The 17505-nt window shown below is 36.5% G+C and overlaps 1 protein-coding gene across 3 annotated transcripts in view; it reads left to right on the top strand.

Annotated features, from left to right (window-relative positions):
- Positions 1–17505, top strand: part of ARAP2 (ArfGAP with RhoGAP domain, ankyrin repeat and PH domain 2) — a 138345-nt gene that overhangs the window by 39823 nt on the left and 81017 nt on the right. The gene's annotated exons all lie outside the window — the stretch shown is intronic.

Here is a 17505-nt window from a genome sequence, read left to right on the forward strand (position 1 = left end):
TTATAACATTATTCATGTAGTACTGGGGAAATTGATTTTCCTCTAAGAGTACTGGAATTACCTGAGGGTGTTATCCATCACTACACATGTTACTTGCATGTAAGAACTACTAGCATGGCTTCAAATCCGATGGTAAAATAATCTACTGGATCACAAGCCCCAGGATAGGAAGCAGAGCATCATTATTTGTACTTGCATTTATAATGGTAGACCAGGTCTAAATTTATTTATTTATTTTAAATCACATGAACAAGTTATTTTTGCATTTACTGAATCTGAAAGATTGTATAATCAGTGTGTGTACATGTGTATAAACACTTAAATAATGGAGTGTTTTCTTTTTTTTTTATGTGCAACAAGAAGCTTTGAAATGACAAACTGAAAAAAAAGTATTTTTCAAGAACAATTAGATCTCTCTTCTTTCAATAGCTCAATATACTGTGGAATTAAATGCAACTGTAAACATATCAGTCAGTTCTCATAGGAGACATGCTGAAAAACTACTCAGTAGCGTTGGTGTGATTTTTCCCCTTTAAATTGAGGTTAATGTAAAGCACATTTTTCCTATTCATCTGTTACTTCTATATATTCACCATGTTTGAGACAGAGGTAACTTTAAACATAACCGGTGGCAGCACTCTGCTTTTTTTATTTTTATTTTTTTTTCCCTCAGCCTACATTCTTTACTTCAGGTATTAAAATAATTAGTATAGCTGAAATATAATTATGTAAAAATACAAAGCCATTACAACAGTGAAGAGCAGAGCATTTCTGAGGCAGTGTAGACAATACCTCTTCACTGAAGTGTTCATTCCACAAACTTAGATAAGTACAAACGTATGTTATGATAGTATATGTGAATTCCATTTCCTAATTAGTTAAAAATACCATGATGTGCCATTGTAAATTTTTAATTATTCAGCGTATATCTTCTGTTATTGACTTGCCCTTTTTGAAATCTGTTACAACTCAATTAACTAAATGCAATTTATGAATTTAATCTTTAACTGATGTGGCAGAACTCAGACAAGTAATGTCACAAAAGGATATTTTTTGTTTTTTTGGTACATTGCCTATATGAACCTACGTTGTATGGATATTCTTCTGGGAAAGCTAAACTTTAACAGAGAGGTAAGACTATTCTTTTATCCAGTCTGAAGTGGAAGAGCAATATTTCTGAAGACCTTAGGATTCGCCTAATCTATGATGCGTATGATAAGATGATCACTGGCAGTCACATTATGATTATTAAAATCTTCTCCTTTGTTGCACTATGAAGTAAAATGGATTAGCATGCACTAGCAGGAGACCAAAGAGTATGCCTCCAGTCCATTAATGTGCTTTGTAACTGGCACCCTGACTGTCTAGAACCCCAAGCACTTAAAAGCCGGTGATTGATCATAATGCATTTAGCTTGCAGTAGCTGAACAAGCAGGAAGAGCACAGTGTTCGTAAAGAAAAATGTTTTGGCATTCATGGATTTCTGTTGTTACCTCATGATGATTTTCAAGATGGGGTGGGCTCACTTCAGTCTCTGCTGGATTTCACCAGGGTAAGGATCATTGGAATTTAAGATGCTCAGAATTTGTAATTATTCCCCCACTTTTTTTCCTTCATTCTCTTTTCACCACCCACCTTTTTTTATTACAAACAGTTAATCAAACAATGGACACTTGCTCCAGAATTGTTCTCTTCTTCACATTGTGCACTGGAAATGTGAACAGTATCTTTGCTGACAGTGGAGGGAGAGCAGTTTTGAGTTGCTATTGGACTAGTAAAATAATTAGGCCATTTGAATTTTCATCAGTTGTGTAAAGTGGTTGCTTTAAAATAAGCACCATGAAGATGATCCTTAAAATACTGAGAACTTTAATACCATTGCAGCTTTAGTGATATTTTAATCTTTTGGACCTTAAATTGTTTTTCCTTTGTGCTGGTTTCTTTATGTTGTTTGGAGCAGTATGACATTTTTCAGATAATAACAAAGCATCATTTTTTTTAGTCTACTATTTTACATCTACAAACTTTATTCTAAATAAATGCACCATCCTTACAACAAAAGGAAGGGAATTTATGATTTACAGCATAGTGAGAATGTGGGGAATACCCCAGTGTGCTTTCTCAGCAGTAATTTCTATCCCTGGTTAATAAATTGCTAGGCCAACAAATTTGAACTTAATCAACTCAAACTGAATTATTGCCTCATGAAACACTTGAATGCCATTGTTATTAAATTAAATTCTCCCTCTTAAATATTTTGCATGCAAAATAATATCTTGTTAGAGATTGCATATTTTAAAGCTCATTCATTAAAAATCAATATGTAATAGATATTTCCAGAAAAGTTCACTCAAAAGTTATTCCCATTTCAGCATGTGGGTCAGACCTCACCCCCCACACCCAAGATCCATCAGACAGATCGACTGATGGATATCTAATGCCTTTAAATAAACATTTGAAAAATGTTACATGCACTGAATTGTAACAAAGATCAAGCTTTGTTACCTTCACTTAAGGTGGAAGGTTGCCAAAACAATTGGCAGTAGGCAGTTGTAGGACCATGTGAACAGGCCTGGACAGGGGTTGAGAAGGAAAATATATATTCAGATTAATATTGGAGAAGATGGAAAGAAATGATTCAGGAAATAAAAGGTGGAAATAATCTTGTTTGTATTTTAAGTGATGCCTAGTGACATTAAGTATCTTTTGAGTATTTCAAATTTCAATTGGTTGGGTATAGGGTATTTTTTTGTTTGTTTTTTTGGGGACCTTTACGTTATACTTCTGCAGTATTTCCAATAAAAGTTGCTTTGGAAAAGAAAAATATTGAGTCAAAGAATGCAAAGCCTGATGACTGTGCTTTACTCATGGAGATAAATACTCGAATTATTGACTTTGCCAATCCTTTGGGTGATTCTGATATCTAAAATTTAATTATTACTGCTCCTGTCCATTTCTTTGTTTAAGGTGAGTTAGGCTATTAAAAAAATACTGCTTGCTATTAATTGGATATGACTTCATTTTGATTATGGCAAAATTATTGTCCAATATTTTCAAATTGTACAGGTTTCTATGCCCTGCATCTAGGCAGAGAGGAGTCTATATCCACTGTACTGCATTTGTTCATGTTTATACACATCTACAGTCTAAGTCCAGTACGCAGAGCTGTGTTACAGATATGTGAATGAGGTTTGAAAAAGGTTTTGAATCAGTGCAACTGCACTGGTATAATTAATATGGCTTTATATACTGCTTCCTGTTTCACAATCAGCCTTTCTGGCACTTGTTTGAGAGGCTCTGCAGGACGTTGTGTGATGATAAGAGGTGTGATGTTTTTTCCAGCCGAGGGCTGTAATTCCTTGCCATGGGGTCATAAAGAAGTTCAAAAGCAGATAAAATGACAGCAGTCAGCAACAGCAGCTCAGTTCCTGCAACACAGGAGTAATTGCAGCCCATTATTACAATTGACTCTTGCTTCTCTCCCCTCAAGGAACTGAGCAGCTGCCAATTTACTGGGCTGCAAGAAAACTGATGAGCCAGGAGATGGGGGTCATAACGAAAGTTGAGAAACTGATCAAGGCAAAATTCATTAGTCCTGAGTAGACATAAGAGAAGAGAAGGATACAGTGCTGACTGGTCATCACTGATGTCCAGGTGGGAGATGGATTCTGACTTGCAGGTTGGTTTGTTTCACCTTGCACTTCTTTTTTCACAAAGAGAAGCGAGGGGGGTTTTAGCATCTTTTGTCTTATTTTGTTTAGAACAAACCAACCACACAGCAGAATTACCTTCCATTTTTATGTAATTTAACTAGAAAGGGGTTATTTCACCCTGAATAAATACATCAGCTGTTTCTCTGTGTTTTTTCTGTGTGCTCTGTAATAATTCCTGTACATTAGGTATTTACAGGCTTCTCGTTTTCCTTCTACAATTAAAAAAGGATGATACACAAGTTGCTTCATCTTTGCTGTTTTATGTAATGACAATAGGTAGTCAGTAAAACGTAGAAGCCTGATTTGTGGATGATCTTAGGTACCTGCACTTACTCATGGTAATGTTTATGATTAGCAGGCTAGGTGTGTGTCTTTATTGGTGTTCTCAGGAATAAATGCTAATGCTGAAATAAAAGGGTTACATCTACACAAAGCTCTGTTTCTTCATCCTTCTCTCACTGATGAGGTATGGAATATCAGAAGCATATCTCTTCATATATGCAAGTAGAACTATACTGGAATTTTACAAGGAGAATTAAAAGTAAAGGTTAGTAGAGTGCACTATAGGTACAAAACCAGAAGATGTTATCATAGTTTTGCATGATTCTATGGTGCTGGCTGTTCAGGTCTTCTAATTGTGCAGGTCTTTCATCCGCATACCAAAATTTCATTCTTCTAACACTGCATGCAGATGTATTTTAACCTTAAGAGGCCAGTTCAGATTTTGTTCTAGCTGCTTGCCCTTCTAAATAAAAAAGTTAAAGATGCGTTTTCAGTATATACAGGGCAGTTTAAGGAGAGCTGTTGCTTGTAGGATCTAAACACAGGTACCTGGGGTGAATCTCCTGCTCTGTGAATGTCAGCTGGAGCTTTGCCATTAATATCAGGGTAGCCAGTTTTTCAGTTTAGTCCAGTATTTTGTTTCAATTCTGAATTCTTGTTCATCCTAGTTTCTTAAATGGCATGGTCATGCTGAGAAAATACACCTTCTAACTTCAGTGTGTTTGCAGATTGCAGCTGTCCATTCCTGCTAATACAGAAGGATTTTTGGAAGATTTTCTGTTCTCAAAAATCATTGTAGCATGTTACAAGCTTTCCCACCCACAGTTGGTACAAAATGCTGCTGCTGTGTTTCTGAATATCCTGAAACGGAGCGATTTTATAATTCTAATGCCAGTTCTATTTTTCTGTTTGTGAGATTCTCTTTTCCACTGTTACCTTGATCAAGCCTTTGCAATTTTGAGGGAACTTCTGTGTGATGAGATGCACCTGCATACGTTTAGTTATGAGCCAGAACAGTTTTTTCATAGCTGTGCTTCACCGTGACATGAAGTGGGTTCAATATGATGGTGTCCAGGTCAAGATGTTACCCATAAATCAGTGCTTCACTTTTTTGTCACTTTCCATGAGCAAATTGCCACTGTAGGTTCTGTTCATTACTACTCTGATTTGTAAGTTATCTTGGCTTAACAGAACATAGTAATGTGTATATTTCAAAATAATATTAATTTTTCATTATTGCATGATTTTGAAGGCTATTCTAATAGAACACTGAGGAAACAAATTTGTAAGCTTGCAAAATATGGAAGTTAAACTTCTATTTGCTGCATTACTCAGAGTTTATTAATAGTTTTAGAATAACAGTTTAAGTAGTGATCAAGGCATGTTGCCCCACCCCAAGAATGTGCTCTGAAACAGGGTTAACATTGCTGTTGGCAAGTTTTGCTTTTTCAGTCTCTCATTAAATTCAGATGAGCAAGATTTATTTCTTCCTTGTGTAAGGAGATGGATTTGAGTGAGAGACCTGAGAAGTGAAAATAACGCAGGAGACAGGTGGAATCGTTATGTTAAAAGGGAGCCATGTGTTTGTAGCTTATTCTGGGTTCTACAAGATCTTACTGTATTGTTCACTGTGTGACAATGGGATGCTCAGTGAAACAAACAGAAGATAACTGTAGAAGTCTTAAATGGAGATGTTTTATTAAAGATCATGTAATTTTTAGTGTTTTCTACCAACTAGTTCTCTCATTAGTAGCACAGTTTGAAGGTTACTTGAAAGTAGGATGCTGTGGGTTTTTTTTTAAGGATTTTTTGTTTGTTTGTTTTGTTTTTTAACTTTTAACTTGTCACGGTATTTTCTTTATAGTCTGATTGCTTGGCATTTGTACAAGCAGTTTGTATTTTTCTGTTGGATGTTAGCCCATTAGGAGAAAATTTAATTGCAAGCTTGAATTTACTTGATTTTTATATAAGGTGCTTCTACCTCATGATTTTTAAGTTTTGGAAGACTGATATTCATAAAAAATTTAGACTGTTACATTAATTAAGACAAAGACATTTTTGTTCAGTAAGTCTATATTAATTCTAGACCCAATCCTGAAACATGAGTATAGGGCAGGTGTTTTAGAGCTGGACCATTGTTTTATTTTTGACTATCATAAAAATATTTGAATAGCTTCTCTGTAATTGTATGGAGTTATTCTTTGAGCTGTGAATGTATTTGGTTAAATTGTCTAGCTGTGATGGTTTCCCTTCCTAGCTTTAATCTTTGTAAAACCAAAACTAAAGAAAAAAATCACTAAAACCAAATGGCAATGGCATTTATATGAATTCATGATAAAACTTACTTACAATGGATTTACTAGGAGTTCAGTAAACTCTATAAGCATTTAATACTCTAGCTGTGTAAGTAATGAAAAGTAGATTGCTTGTTTGTAAATGGCATTGATTTGTGAAACTCTTTCACATATTTACTTTTATACTAACAGTGTTTTCTTTATGTGGAATCATTACCTTCATGACAAAAAGCCTTGGCAAATATGAAAGTTAACTGCTAAGCAGTATCTGTATGTGTGTCAATTAATGATTTTTCTTTACAAAAAATCAAAATACTTTCTGTGCGTTCATCAGCTATTTTCATCCTTGTCTTATAAAGACAAATTAGTATGTGTAAATCCAAAGCCACAAGAAAATATTTTCTTTAATCCTCCTCTGCTCCCTCCCCCACTCCATCCCACCCACCATTCTTGGTTTAACTAAATGTAAAGAGGATGTCTTCCCAGGAGAGAAAATGCTGAAATGACTGACTGGGTTAGGAAAGATTTCTGCTTATCAGAAACTACTGTGCAGCATTGCTGTTGTCATGGCATCAGCCCTCTCTTGGTCCAGGCACAGAAGAATGTATGGCAAAACTGTTGGTGTTGCTGTCCCTTCACTGTTTTAGAATAAATATTACAGAAGTGGGAAGAATTCACATATCATACTTTAGTCTCCTTAGGTTTCTGATTCTAGGTGTTAGTGGCAAGTTGCTGCTTTATGTTGGCTTCTAGAAAATATCTGTACATTAATGGAGTCTCAGGAACGTTCTTCAAAGTTATTAGGCATGGATGCATACACCCAAAATATAGGTCTCTACTAAATAAGTATTTATGTCTTTCATAAGAAGAAAATTTTTTTTGCTCTTTTGGTTCAGATATTTCATAAGTTTCTGAATTTTAAGAAAATCTGAAATTTGATGGGGTTTAATATCTCCTTTCTCATAGGGTGAATATTTCTTATACAGATGAGAAATTATACTATCTGGCCAAAAGGTTTTGTGTTGGTCTGTGCTTTCCTCAGGTTCTTTTATCCTCTTAAATTGAACATCATAATGCCACTTGTTAAAATGAAGCTTTTCTCTTCGTGGCTGTGTGAGCATCAGGTGTCTAAAATCTCCCTAGTTGGAAAAAGGACTGTTAGCACAACGCAGAGCTCTCTGTTTCATTAAAATACTCCTAATAAGTTGTTTTTTTTGTATGCTTTGTTGCATTTTTATGTCAGAAGGGCCATTCGGTTTCATAGGATCAGAAATCTGAACTGGTTTATTAACATCAGCAGGGAAATCCTGTAGTGATCCAGTTGTGATAAAATGAGGTATGTTTGGAATATAGGGTATGTGGCAAGTCATAGATACTTTTTTTTTTTTAAGATGTGCAAGTGTCCATCATAGTTAATCCTGTTTGGGTGGCACTTTAGAAAGTCTGGAAACATTTTTATTTTTGAAATTAATTGTCTTTTGTAAATATTTTGAGTTTTGGAGATTACTTGGAGATTAATGAGTGAAAAAAAACTTTGGAAAACCTTCTCCATCAGGAAATGTTACTTTTGCTAATACTTATTGAAGGAGAAATTATGAATTACTTGTAGTTGTGAAATATGGTATCATAGAATTCAATTTTTTTTTACTGAAGTAGGAGGTTGTAAATGAAATAAGTTTTTATATATACAGTGAGGACTAATTGTCTTAGCACCTTACTATTTGCAGTCAGTAAGTAAAAGCATTGTGCATGGTCAATGATACTTTTTACTGGTCAATGTTGTATTTGTTTATCTCCAGAGGTAAATTTGGAGGACATCAGGAACTCTATTGTTTGGATTTTCCTGCTTCATTAGGGGATCTTTGCCAGTGGGTGTATTGTACCAGTTTTCTCTGTTGTCCAGTGACAACCGTACAAAAACATCTATAAAGAGCTTCATCAATTTTGCGTGACCGCTGTTCTAGATTTTAAAATATCAAACACATTCACAATCTGTCCTTCCTCTATGAGTTCAAACACTTTGCTAGCAGTTTGTCTGGGCTATGAATACATAGCTAGATCTTTGGTGTATATGTAAAGATTCAGTAAGAGAATGACAAAGATGTGAATGCAGAAAACCATAACTATACATGATATTTCTAAAATACACAGATTGTTCTGGTCTCCAGAGAATAGTCTTGATAAATCTTCCAAGAACATTTCCAGTTATAAAGCACTTCCAAAGAAGAGTCCAGATGGCAGCTTAAAATTCTAATAGTAATAACTATGTTTAAAAATCTCCTTGTATTAGCAATAGGTGCTCTGGGTGCTCCCTACAGGGGAAGTATTTAAAACTGTGTGAGTTTGAGATAGTGGCTATAGAGATACCTTTTATAGCTAAATGAAAAAAAAAAAAAAAAATCATAGGCAGGTCAAAGGGGTCAAACAATAAAAGTGAGAAAAATTGAGGAATTTCCAGTTAATAATAAGTTTTGCATATGTTAAACTGGCATCCCTTTGGGATGAAAAACGTATGAAGCCAGTAGCAAGAAATGAACTCTGAAATGAAATCAGTTTCCATGCGTTATGAGCTGTGTATCTTAAGGAACTCGACTGCCTCTCTTCATATGAGACAATGTTATAAATGGCCATTGGAGTAAGAATAAGGGCTGAAAAAGTATGAGTATAGGCTATACTTGCACATGACAGGCTTTGAATTTTACTTACATATTTATTTATCTGCACTATCGTTATGTCATCTCATGATGTTTCACAAAGCAGCAGAAGTAAAGATCATAGCCAAGGCAGGCTGCAGTTGCTTCAGCCTCTCTAGCTAATAAGATGCTGATTTCTGAATGAGCTCCAGGCTGCAGAGGAGCCCTGCTTGAAGGTAGTTACCATAATGGTTCAAATTGGAGCTTTGCCTGTAATTGTCTTGTGTGGGAGGAGGGTTGGCAACAAAGAGAGCAGTTTTTTCACTATTGCTTGGTATCTGCCAGGGTAGTTGGGAAGGCAGCAAGCCACGTTTTGTATGTAGTATTACCAGCTTGCTTTTGATGCTTGGTGCTGTCTTGTGTGCCTCTGATATGAGACACTTGCTTCCCTAGTATGTTAAGTGACATGAAAAAGAAAGCATGTGCATGCAGAATTGAGTATGGTCTGAATCACACTTTCTGTACCTCAGCTGAGATCTGACTTGTAGAAGAGTTGAAGAATTCAGTCCTTTCAGTATTTTTCGAAAACAGTAATGTAAATGACTATGGTGCCTTTAAGTCATGAACTCTAATTTCCAGTAATAGCTTTAAATTACTTTGTGGTAAAATGTACAACTTTATGTGGAATTCCATTCCTTGCATTGACGCAACAGCTCACACAAATAGTTTTGGAAATAATGAAAAGGTTATTGCACCATCACTAAATGTCATAGCATACAAATTTTTTGTAATGGCAAGGCATAGTTGCAGCATGGATTTCCATGCCCCCCTGCCCCTTTCAGCATGTTTCTGCACTTGTGAATATTTGGAATTATAACTTTTCCTCTCTGTTGTCATTGTGTTGCTTCGTTTTTGAGGATTAAGAAATTGAAGCTTATAATTTATGTGTGTATGTATTTATAGCTGTTGTCTTCGAACATCACTTTCCAGATTGTATCATCTTGTTTTAATTCCCTATGATCATATGCTAAGGCCTTTCCTTGTGGGACTGGAGAGGAGGAGAGTGGGGAAACTTAGAGTCCAAGTCCTCTGCTCTGACTTATGTTCTTTAATCTTAAGACCTGAGGCATTCAGTGGCTACTATTATGTTGATTTTGATTGAAGACAGTTTATCTAGAGTAAAAACTCACTTGAGGTTAGGTAGGGAGACAGATGCTCCTGTGACTGTGTAAACTTCACTTTTGGAGAGGACTTAGCTGAAAATGAAAATTCAAAGATGACCTATGTGAAATAACATTACCATGATTACGGATTTGTGCACCCACTCTGAACTTGGGAAAACTGGGCTTATTTCTAAAACCTTAATTTCATCCAGTTAGATGTATACATTTTAATATTGTGCATTAGTTATTAATAATAGGTATTAATAATATAATATGCTATTTTCTTCTGCAGGATTGCTATCTCATTTGGTGCATTGTTTACTTAGTAACTGTTTGATAATTTTAATTATTTTCATGGAGTAACCTGTGCCTTTTTTATTGCACACTGTTGAAAAGTACCTTACAGAAAGAATCCTTCACCAGCAAAGGCATGTGGAGTGGGATATGCTCCAGTCGTATATCCAATACACTCTACTGCAAGCCAGACTACTGCGTGGCGCTGACTAGAGCTAATCTAAGTCAGCGCCTTCTCATCTTTTGCTCCCTTCCTTCTTTTTAACCTCCAAAATTCTGGATGTCAGGTTGTCATTACAAAATGTTTTGCAATAACAGCTCAAATTGCTTTCATGTAGTTCTGTTACAGGACTCAGGGACTTTTTGCTTAGCTAAGTAAAAACCCTAAAATTGATGGTGTGACTACCTCACGTATCATAACAGATGAGCATGAAGCTATAGAGTTAACATGCACAGACAAACTGAATTCTAGTTTATCCTTGCTCATGAGGACTTGAGTTGGCAAACTTCATGTACTTTTAACTTCATTTCTTTGTGTGTGTAATTATAAACTATATGCTTCACTATAGTTTCGGGACCTCATTTGGAAGACTGTAAGAAAGAGTACATATGTCTTTATTTGTGGCAGCTTTTTTTCCAATCCATGATATGTAGCTATCACCTAAAATCTGTATTAAAAGATTTTAAGCTGTGATGAGGGATGTAAGTCTCTAAAGATTTGAAAAGCCTGATGAAAAGTAACTGGGGAGGCTAAGCCAAAGTGTAGTTTAAAGGGAGATATAGACTTGTGGGGAAGAATTAATATGATCAAAGCAATTTCTGTATTACTAGTCACTGTTTTTTAAACTCTAATACATAAATTTGTCTTAATTTTTCATTAACCTGGAAACAAATTTTTCCTACCTTCCTGTTGCTGAAGTTAGCTTTCCTTAATAGCTGGAAAGGCTGAAATATATTCCTCCAGTTAAGGAGGAGAGGAGAGAAACTATGATTGCTTTATCTGAAGGATTCTAGTTATTGGCTTTTAATCTCTCTGGACTCATTTGTTTGTTTGAAGGGAATCAAATGTCATGGGGCTAGAATGAAGGAAAAGTCTAAATCATGTTAAATTGCCAAGGGAATTCTCAGATCTTTCAGAAATAAGTCTTAGTCTAATTGTTACAAACTTCGTGGTAGCTTCCCCAAAGTAAACCTAAGGAGCTATTGCAAATAGAAAAGGTAAATTCAGGGAAACATATAAGGTCATGTTTTGGAATTCTGATCAGAGATTTTGTGATTAAAGGCAAAGAACCTTCTGTGTATGGGCAGTAGGAAAAAGAGTAGTGTCAAAAATATGGATGGGCCTCTTGTAAACTAGTGATAGAATGGTAAAAAAGATGGGTATTAAAAAAAAAAAGCATGTGTGCAGATATAAACACAAACATACATATATATATAGACACATACACACAGGTATGTTTATATGTAGTGTATTCTTGTATTATATGGTACCTCTTACCAGGTAGGCTTAATTGGAGCCTTATTATGTATGTGTGTGTGTGTGTGTGTACACACCCTTAAATATTGCATGACTTCAAGATCTGACAGCCAGAGACAGAAAAGCAAAGGAACCATGATCTCTTAATTTACAGGAAGGAAACTGATGTGCAGTCAGAATACTCAGCTGATGTAGCAATTTCCAAAAATATTATGCTCCCAGCAGATACCCATACTATTTCTGTACTTCAGGGTTCTGTACTTTCTGTACTTCAAAATATGCTACAAATACATATTTACATATGTATGCATATATGTATGTGTGTGTATGTATGTTGAAATATATTCTTCTGAAATCATGACATCAATTTTCCTTTTTCTACTGCTGTTATCCCCTTAGTCCTCTAGCAAAAAACTGAATAAAAATATGGACTCATATTTCTAATGTGAAAATAGTAGAGTTAATTAACCTTAAAATAAAACTTGGGATCTATTTCCAAGAATTTTTATGTGAGGGGTAAGGGTAAACTTACAATTGCAGTTGTTTGGTTGGTTTGGGGTTTTTTGGGGGGGGTTAAGGGGATGGTGTTTCTGAGATGTTTTTCTGTGGCAAGTTTTTTTTTTTTTTTTAATCAGCTTTATATATTGTGGAAATAATGTTATATTTGTAAAAGATAGCACATCCAAAGACATGATTATAAATACTAAAACAGTAAAAGTTTAAGAATGTAAGCAGCAGCTCTAGATGTTCAGATGAACTTTGATTTGCCTAAACCAGCAAAATTGCCAGTCCAACTGTTGCTACTGAAAAACTGAGTGAAAGGGAAAAGATAAATAAAGAATAAGTATTATACTTGCCAGGGAGAAGAAGAGTAGTCTTGTACAAAAGGTCCATTCATTAACCAAAACCCACAAGATTCAACCTCTGATTACAGATTTAAGAATTCCATAGAGAAAGATAGCTGGGCCTGTATTTTTAAGACAACATATCAAAAGTTATGTCTTCAACAACTCTGAAAATTGGGCTTGTTTAGATGTAGCTGCGTGATTTTATTCATACATGTACTTAAGTTTTCCTTAGCCTTTGTGTTTGTTTCTGTGCCTGTAAAAGAGTAGTGGTACATTAGAAAAGGTAGAAAACTAATTTTGAACCTCCTTGAATTTTATCCAGAGTATAATCCAAGAAAGGTTAGTAAAGCCTGTCACAGGGTAGCTTTTGCCTATGAAAACATAATATATTATGGCTACACTGGTATGCACTTTATATATACAAGTTAAAGGTATGTTTTTTAAAAAAAGAAGTTATTATTTCACAGTTTATATACAGATGACAGGTGTTCATAGGTTATGTCTTTTGCAGACAGGGGTAATAATGACAGCAGGACTCACACATTGTAATCATTCCTCCTTCAGAAAGGAACAACAGCTTACCAGAAAGCCAGTAATCATCTCACAGTTAACTACTTTGCCCTATTAGTGTTTTTAGCCTTCAGTTGACTGTGCTGTTTAGCGAATACTTTTGATCTATTATTATATCTGTAAAGAACTGAAGAATTGGTTTTGTTTTTTTTGTGTGTTTTTTTTTTTTTTTTAAAGAAGCTCTTATTGTCAACCCATTTTTCAACCTTTCTTCAAATTCATGCAGGCAATATAAATATAGATATTTAAGACATACCTATTTAGAAAAAAACACTCAACCCTCAGCTTTCTCTGTGCATTTTTGAATCTTAAACTTTTTTCTTTTGTCAAAGTCTAACACAGTTTAATCTATCTGAAACAATGAGTTTTCAGTCTGTAGAAGCAAGACAGTTCTTATTCTGAAAAGATACTGCTTGGTCTTGCTGTCAGTACATTTTGTATAGTGCTTGAATGGCCCTATTGTCCTCTTGTGCACTCAAAGTGAATGAATTTATCTTTTGAAGTGGAGCATTTCTTCCTTCCCTGAACCAATTCTCACTTCTGTTTCTGAAGGAGAGCATAAGACTACACTCCTGAAAGCATATAATTCTGAACTTTAAAAATTAGATTCCACTGTACCTGTCGCTCATAAAGCCTAGTTTATGCCAAGTGTTGTACAGTTACCATAAAGAGTTTGGACTATTACAGAAATAACTTCAATGTACCAATGAAATTGGTTAATTTGCCACCATCTTCAGTTCTGAAAAGTATATTTGTCACTTCCAATTTCTTAAACTTTCTGGCATTCCTCACACTGAAATTCAGTGCTGTAAGTTCTTATGCGCTGAATTTAAAACATAATAGTTATTCTCTCTTCAGTGAGATCGTTCATACACTGGGTACATGTGCCAGTTTTGGAGGGTTGGTGCTCCAGCTAAAGGTAAAGGCCTTCAAATGAATGCATTTAATTTCTAGAGTGCTTCCTTAGTCCTGCACTGTTAGGTTCAGTACAACAAATTTTAGTGTCTGTCTTCACATACGTAAACATGTGCAATCTTAAGCCTTCAGGGTCCTTCCATGCAGCCTGCCCCCTTTTTTCTCCAAAGAAAGTGGACGTAGCTAGCTGTTTGAAGGCATAAAAAAAAGAAAAGACCAAAGGGAATATAGAATAGAGATTTTAAAGAAGGAATGGTATGGGTTAGGTAGATGAATGAAGTTTATTTACCGTTTATTTTCTCTAACATCAAGTAATGAAATTCTCAATTACCAGGTTAAAAAACCAAACCAAAACAAAACAACATACATGCACAAAAGCAACTACTTTTTTGTACAATTAGCCTTTGAAAAGTTTATGAAATAGGATGCTCTGGAGGCCTCAAAGCATGAATTGGTTTGAATTCCTTGAAGATATGGCTATCAGCGGCTAGAAAGTATGATGGCTTTGCTGCAACTATTTGTTCAGGGACTTTTCTGGATGATGAGTGGATTGAGTGCTGCCCTGAGGAGAAGTGTTTGGGGTATTGGTGGGTGGAAAACTGACTCTGAGCCAGAAATATATGCTCACAGCCTAGAAAGCCAACTATATCCTGGGCTGCATTGATAAGGGTGGCCAGCAGGTACAAGGAGGTGATTCTCCCCCTCTACCTCACTCTTGTGAGACCTCACCTGGAGTACTGTGTCCAGCTCTGGGGCCCCCAGTATAACGACGTGGACCTGCTTGAGCCTGTCCAGAGGAGGCCACGAATATGGTCAGGGGGGCATTGCACTCTTGTTCGAGTAGAAGTATAGTCTCATTACCTGTCCTTTAAAAGTCAGGACTTCTTAAGTCCAATTATTTGAAATAATTGAAACCCAAAAAAGAAACCTGCATCCAATTTACATCTCAGAAGTGCAAACTGTTTAGTTCTAGAAAGCTAAAGGTGATGGTTTTTTTTTTTTTTTTTTTTTTTTTTTTTTTCTCCTTCATTTTGATCATTTGATTTAAGACACTGATGCTAATAGAAATAAAAATTTAGTATTTTTCTATCCTCAGTCTTTTTTCTTTTACTCTGTATTTCATGCTTGTTTCTCTCACTGGTGATATCTGACTTGAAGAATGCTTTACTGCTAGAGAGTGTGCTGTCAAGTTCATACCCCAAATGAGATTATTCTGCCTACTCCTTTCCCATAGAACTGATCTTTGAGGATGAATTAGGTATTGTATCGGCTTCACAGAACTCTCTGCTCTCTTCTAAGGCAGATGTGTCAATATGAAAACCATTGATTTATAGAAAAATGGGGTCGGGGCTGAATACGACGGGGGGAGAATAAAAATGTCTATGTTACAGGATGTGAGGGTAGAAAAAAGGTGGAAATGCTTAAAAATATATTCTATAAGGAGTGGCTAAGCCAGTGTACTTTTTATAAAGTAGTAACTTTTCAACAAGGTTTCTGCTGAATTCCGCACCTGGGCTCCATGCCATTACTGTTAAAGGTAAAAGAAGATAAAAATAAATTAAAAAAAAAGTATTAATAAGAAGTCTGGCAAGGAAACATTAGCTGGCTAATTGCACATTATGTTTAATTGGTAGAAAATATGACATTTTATAAATATAATTTTAAAATGGACACTATAATGCCTTTCATGGAATAATTCTCTTCAGTGCCTCATGTGATATAATTAGTACTTCCTCTTGAGCGTAGACCCATATGTGTGGTTTATGCCAGATTTAGCCTTCTCAGTGATGGCTAAAATGATCTTTTTATTTGCTCATACCTGAAAGAGGGGAATGAAGTGAAAAAAGTTTTGTGAAGTTGTGGTGGGTTCACCCTGCCTGCATGCCCGGTGCCCACCTGAGCCGCTTTATCACTCCTCCTCCACAGCAGAGGAGAGAAAATAGAATGCAAAGCTTGTGGATTGAGTTAAGGACAGGGAGAGATCATTCACCAGTTACTGTCTTGGGTAAAACAGACTCAACTTGGGGAGAATTAATTGAATTTATTACTAATCAAATCTAAGTAGGTTAATGAGAAATAAAAACTAAATATTAAAACACCTTCCCCCTACCCCTCATTTCTTCCTGGGCTTAACCTTACTCCTGATTTTCTCTACCTCCTCCCCTTGAGCAGTGCAGAGGGATGGGGAATGGGGAGTCGCAGTGAGTTCATCACACTTTGTCTCTGCTGCTCCTTCCTCCTCAGGGGGAGGGCTCCTCACACTCTTCCTCTGCTCCAGAGTGGGGTCCCTCCCACTGGCTTCACTTCACGAACTTCTCTAATGTGAATTGTTCCCATGGGCTACTGTTCTTCACACACTGCTCCAGTGTGAGTCCCTTCCATGGGGTGTAGTCTTTCAGGAACAGACTGCTCCAGTGTGGGTCCCCCATGGGTTCACAAGTCCTGCCAGCAAACCTGTTCCAGGGTGGGATCCTCTCTCCATGGAGCTATGGATCCTGCCAGGAGCCTGCTCCAGTGTGGGCTTCCCTTGGGGGTCACAGCCTCCTTTGGGCATCCAACTGCTCCAGCGTGTGGTCCTCAATGGGCTGTAGATGGATATCTGCCCCACTGCGGACCTGCATGGGCTGCAGGGGAATCTCTGCTCCAGTGCTTGAAGCACCTCCTGCCCCTCCTTCTTCACCGACTTTTGTGCCCGTGGAATTTGTTTTTCTCACATATTCTCACTCCTCTCTCCAACTGCAGTTGTGCAGCAACTTTTTCTCCTATCTTAAATGTGTTATCCTAGAGGCGCTACCACCGTTGCTGATGGGCTCGGCCTCGACCAGTGGCAGGTCCATCTCGGAGCTGGCTGGCACTGGCTCTTTTGGACATGGGGAAGCTTCTAGCAGCTTCTCACAGAAACTACCCCTGTAGCCCCCGCCACCCTCCCCACTACCAAAATTTTGCCACATAAACTTAATACGGTATCATCTATGTGGGCTTTAATGCTCACAAAATTTGAAAATCTTATGAGGATAATCTTGTAAGTGATGCAGGTTTAAATATGTATTTACTAGAATAACAATCTCCTCTGCACAGGCAGGTAACTGGAGCTTTTCCCCTTCAGTGCTTGGATTTTTATCAGCCCGTACCCATTTGTCATGTGAGAGATAACTTAGTGAACATCTTGCAGATGGCAAGACATAGATTTGGCTTTTTCTTGGGTGATGTAGTTTGTTTTTCTTTCTGATGCAGTTACTATTTCCAAGAAGTATGTTAATATTTCCAGAAATTAAACTTGTGGAGGTGACTACCATTAGATGAACATCTAAATCAG

This window comes from Tyto alba, unplaced genomic scaffold, assembly GCF_018691265.1.
Source record: "Tyto alba isolate M040663 unplaced genomic scaffold, T.alba_DEE_v4.0 Super-Scaffold_6, whole genome shotgun sequence".
NCBI lineage: Eukaryota > Metazoa > Chordata > Aves > Strigiformes > Tytonidae > Tyto > Tyto alba.